We start from the raw sequence: 6000 nt of genomic DNA, 5'->3' as shown, positions 1-6000 counted from the left end.
AGATACCTAATTTTTAATTTGTGTTGTTATTTAAAATACGACTCTGATTTCTTCACTATTCTTCAGGAGAAACTCATAATAGAATTTATTTAACTTAGGTATGATGACTAAGTAGTAAATGTAAGTATGTTGGATTCAAAACGAAAAGTTGAGTCTTGATTATCTATAATATTAACATTAATTATTCTTATATATGTAAAAACGGCTGATGTGGATAGAGAAAAACTCTATGTAGAGGAGCGAACAATGTTTCGACCTTCTTCGGTCATCGTCAGGTTCACAAAGAAAGAAAGAGGTAACTGACCGATAGCTGACGACATGTTTGATGGCGGTTGTATAATTGAGTGTAGGAATGTAGAGGGCGTGCTTAGATTTTGATTATATTTATTAATATAAGTTTAAAGGTGTTCCTTTGTACTGGTTTATTTTGGGCTTGAGTTGTATAAGTAAGGCTTCTTTAATTTTGCGTTTGTTTATGTTTGTTTCTTAATTTAGTATTTGAGTGTTTTGTATGGTTATGTTGCATTTATTTAATTTGCAGTGTTCGAAAATGTGTGAAGGTGATATTTTGTGTTCTTTGAATCTGGTTTCCATTTTTCTACTTGTTTCTTCAATATAGAAGTCGTGGCAGTTATTACATTGTATTTTATAAATAATGTTTGTGTGGTGTTTGCCTATACATAGTCCGAAAATATGAGGTCACTAAATTGATCTTACACTAAACATGCCAAAGTCCAGGATGTTTTTAAAGCAGGTAACGACCTAACGAAGTGTAACTTTCTCAGTGGATGTTATATAACACTGAGGTACTGAGTTCAAAGTGAAACAAAATTGTAAAAATGGAGCTGACGTACTGTAGAAACATACAGAGTTTGAGAACGTGTAATTCACCTCATTTACGTACTTCCTGTATCTAGAGATGTATAAATACTCCCGCTTAAGTTAGTGGTTTGTAAACTCGGGATTAAAGGTAAAGAAATAAGAAACATTAGGTATTATGGAAGCTCTTCTCGTTCATAGATTAAACATCGAATTTAACCAGTGTTAAAATTATTTGCTGATTTAATTTGAATTAATCTATACTATTGTTCATTTATTTTTTGTTTCAGTCTACTCCTTATATAATATATATATATATATACATACACACACACACACACAACATTTTGTAAAGGGATCAGTCATGGCATAATGATTAGCGTGCCCACTCAGTGAATAAAATAATTCTTGGTTTGCGACTTATTACTGAGGAACGTGTTTTGTGACTGTTACCCTGCCAGTTGATCAAAAAAGACTAACCATAGTGTCGATAGTGGCTATTATTGAATATATGCTTTATCTCTGGTCTATCATTTGAAAATTTGGTACGGTCAAGTGCAGATGAATATTTGAACCAAACACTACTGTAAAATACATCCATGCCACATATTCATCACATGTTCGATGAAGCCAATAAGTACAATTTGAGTCATTATAACCATCAGTTTGTAATAAACTGTGTTGTATTAACGTACCTTATAATGTTATCTTTAGACAAAACTCACAAGTAGCACGGCTGCAGACTTAAAACGCTATAAACCAGGTTTTGATACCCGTGGTGGACAGAACCTAGATAGCCCTTTGTATAGCTTTGTGCTAATTAGAAGCAAACAACCTTTAGAAATAAAAAATATTTATTTTTAAATTATTATTTATAAGTACCCATCAAGGGTAAGCACAATACATATATCACGAATAATAAATGACTTATAAGTTAATACTGCTGCTTTTTATTGCAAAATTACACAATAGGCTATCTGCAGTCTGCCCACTCCGGAAACTCGAGCCCAGAGTTTAACCATTGTAAGTTCGTAAATGTACCGCTGACCTACGTTCAACAATATATAATCAAATTATATAGAACGTACCGACTCAAAGTGTAAAAGGTCATAGGTCAATACATAAGAAAATTAATTTATATAATGACTAAAAGCAACTGAGAGGAACGACATTTTTACCACTCTTTAAATTCAATAATATATAATTCGATTGAGCCAGTTCAAGATATTTATGTTAGACCTAAATTCAAATACAAAGCTAAAAATATTAGATTACATTCATAAATGTGAAGATTATACATTCAAAGTGTACTCAAATCTCTATACAATCTTTATGGCAGATTTTGCGATATGTGGTGTTCTTTCGATGCGATAAATGATAGTTAACACGTCGACTTCTTTCGCGGCAATTTTATTTTTCTATCTTATGTGGCTTTCGACGCGTAATCTGTGGGTCGCGGGATTGAAATCTACCTGCCGCCTAATATGCTTGACTTTTAGCGATAATAACGTTGTGATGTGACGGTCAGTCAAATTATTCGTTGTTAAAGAGTAGTCAATGAGTTGGTCGAGGGTTGTGTTTGATAGCTGCCTTTCCTTTAATCTATTACTTGAAAATTAGGAACAGCTACTAGAGGTAGACTTTGAGAAGTTTTGCGCAAAATGCAACAAAATAAACTGTTTCATCGTAATTTTAAGCCTTTTTAAAAATATATCTTCTTATATATTTTCATTTTAAAAGCGCGTTCCACAAAATTCTCTATGCTTTATTTCTTTAGGCCAAGTTATCTCTCTTCCTTAAACAATATGCAGAATTTGAAACGGCATGGGTTTGTTTAAGCGCAAAGCTGCGTAATGGGATAGATGCACTGTGTCTACTGCATGGATTAGCGTTGTAAGTTTTTATGTTAACAACGTTAAGTCACCAGCAGCTCTACTCGATTCAGATTCTGTTCACATACACGTTGTTTTGTACTCATCAATAATAACAAAAAGATTTTGAGAATATCTACCTTTTTCAGCTAAAGTTAGTGTCCTGCGGTGGTGTAGTTTGAACACTTGTTTCATAGGTAATGTGAATTCCAGGACATGAAAAATTTTAAAGAATTTCATTTGATGGAGTTGGTGTGAAACAACGTTACAGTTATGATGATTGTAACAGTAAAACAGTTAAGTGTGTTTGAAAAAAAAATATATATGTATAAAGATTGATTTATGGAGTATGCTAAAATCGAAATCAGTCACCATGACAACAAACTTCAACGTGAAATTTAGCACATTAAAAGAAATTCTGATAATATCCCTGATTCAAGAATAAGTACTTACGGTAAGGTTTTTGGTTCGAATCCCAAAAACGCTCTTTATTATGACTACGCATCTGTATAACAGCAACGCCTTGTGTAAGAGCTAGTTTATAAAAAGATTAGGTTATTTTGAAGATTATTAAATATAAAAAAAAAGGTTAACCAACGAAACTAGGCGATTAGCCATAACATGATTTTACGACACTTTTGAAATGTCTCGTATATGATTCTGTGTGTTGAGAATAATAGTAGAAACAATATTTACTGCACTATTTTCTGGTAACAACAGGTTAATATGTTAACATTAAGGCAACGCAAAACAGTAAAGAATTTTCCTATTTTTAAACCTCGTAGAATAAAACTCGTAGATGAATAAAGACCAACCAAATATATGAATTAACAGTCTTCAGTCTTAACACTATTCTGACTATACATATATATATTGAATATTGATAACATTTTAGCGGGATATAATAATCGTAATAACATTTCTCTAACACTTTTTCCTCTTATGTTTCGTGCTGTTTGTGGAAGGCAAGATGTCTCTAAGGAAAGAAGACAACACCAATAAAAAAACGTCTTTAAAAGGAAATTTATGAGCTGTGGGACCCTCTGGTGGCATAGCAATATTCTTGAAGTCGTATAAGGTTAATATTCTTTACTTAGGGGCCCGGCATGGTCATGTGGTTAAAGCACTCGACTCGTAATCTGAGGGTCTCGTGTTTGAATACCGGTCGCACTAAAATGCTGGCCCTTTCAGTCGTGATGACGTTGTAATATGATGGTCAATCTCACTATTCGTTTGTTTATAGAGTAGCCCAAGAGTTGGCGGTGAGTGGTGATAACTATCTGCCATCCCTCTAGCCTTACACTGAAAATTAGGAAAAGCTAGCGCAGATAGCCCTCGTGTAGCTTTGTGCGAAATTCAAAACAAACTAAACCTTACTTGGGCTTATACATTTAAAAAAAGTGAAATTCTTGAAAAATCTGAAAACACGAATGATATTCCTTAAGTAAAACAACTAACTGTACAAATTGTTGAGTATATAAGTACCTCTTTTACTGTGGTGTGTTTTACAGCTACCAGAACAAGCTAAGGATTATACAATTCGATTGAACCAATCATGTTTATTTCTGTCAATTAATATAAATTACCACAGCGGCAAATTTTTCGTCAATACTCTGGGGTAACGAGGCTACTGATAAATTGTCGTTATACCTATGTAAAAGGAATCTGGTGCTAGAAGTTGAGAAACCTTGCAAGAAGATGTGTATTTTAATACGACATCTTAGTCTCTTTGAAGTAACAACCGTACCAACAACTCCTGTAGTGCTTCTCCAAACATGAAATATGTTGAATTATCAGCTTTATTCAGCTAATTGTTCGATTCCGGCATGAACACGATCGTTTTTTGTTTTCGTTACCTTACTGATAAGAATGATTATATAATAACAAGAATATGGTTTATAGTATATATCTGATACCATACTCGTGAAACAACTGATGTCTTTGGTGTTTCAACACATTCTTTTTTGTTGCAGGTATCTAGGTAATGTGTATACGCACACACGCACACACACACTTTAGATAAACTCTTGGAAGAGTGTTGTCAGTTGTAGTTTCATGCACAATTTAGTTAGTTTTTCAATAGGTAACGATGCATTAACACGAAGGAGCGAAACAAAAACTTCGATCAATGATATCACCCAGAGGAGTTGATATGTTCATTAACTGCCAGGAAGCGATTGGCTATTGTAAGCTGAACGTCCCACTTATATTACTCACGCCAAAGGCAGATGTTTGCCAGCGGAAGTTCGCTTTCGTTGAGTGAGTTCGTTATAAGTGCTTTGAACGACTGGAACAACGTTCTTGGGCACATATTTGGATTCTGTTGTGTAACAATAACTTCACGGTTCATTAACACATTTTCATCTTGTTAAAAACGCAAAAAACACTTTAAAGGTGGATGAGAAATGGATTGGTAAGTGTTTGATGCAGTTTGATATAGTTAGTTACAGAGTAGCTATTTATCGAAAAAAAACAGTTTCTTAAAAGATCTGGTTTCCGATAAATAAAGAGTTGTTATCGGTATTTTCACGGGTAAGATTGCAGAAAAAATATATTCTTGCGTGAAATTTATTTAAACAACGTTGTTCATGCAAGTTAGCTTTCCCTTCTTTCGCGAAGTTATGATTTATAGCGCTTGTTATTTTTTCTTTTTATTGAACCGAAGGAAGCTCTCTTGATAAGAGAAAATCCACAGATGAATATCAAATAAAATCATGTATTAGGAACACAAACGATTGTGGAATAATGAACAAATAAATAATACTGATATAAATATCTAACTAAGTATTTTAAATAGATATGGTGTTGACACAGCATTTTTTCCGAAAAATATTTCGACTCGCATATTTTAATAAAACAATGTTAATACATGATAAACTATGTTTGAATATTCAAAGTTCTAAGGTGATTACTGAAAACTTTGTGAAGTAAGGTACGTAGAAATGTTCCATTTCTGTCAACTGTAACTTTATGGACTTACAATGCTAAAATCCTTGATTCGAATCCCCACGGCAGACACAGCACATATCCTACTGTTGTTTTGCTCTTAAACAAACACACAGTTGTTTTTAATTCATCTCAAAAATGTAATTTATAATTTTTCTATTGCATACTAAAACGAGGAGAAATCAGACTCATGACCTTTCTAGTTAAGCAGATTCTCTGTTTAATTATTCTATCAAATGTGGAATACTTCATCCTCCCAATTTCATTTTGTGGGTAATGTAGTTTATAGTAGTTTTAAAGCTAACCCATTACAAATGTCCTTCAAGCTCATATTTCACTGTTGTTAGTTCGTGGATTAAGCTAC

The sequence above is a fragment of the Tachypleus tridentatus genome, chromosome 8 (assembly GCF_004210375.1).
Source record: "Tachypleus tridentatus isolate NWPU-2018 chromosome 8, ASM421037v1, whole genome shotgun sequence".
In the NCBI taxonomy this organism is placed as follows: domain Eukaryota; kingdom Metazoa; phylum Arthropoda; class Merostomata; order Xiphosura; family Limulidae; genus Tachypleus; species Tachypleus tridentatus.
Note: the sequence above shows the minus strand (reverse complement) of the source record.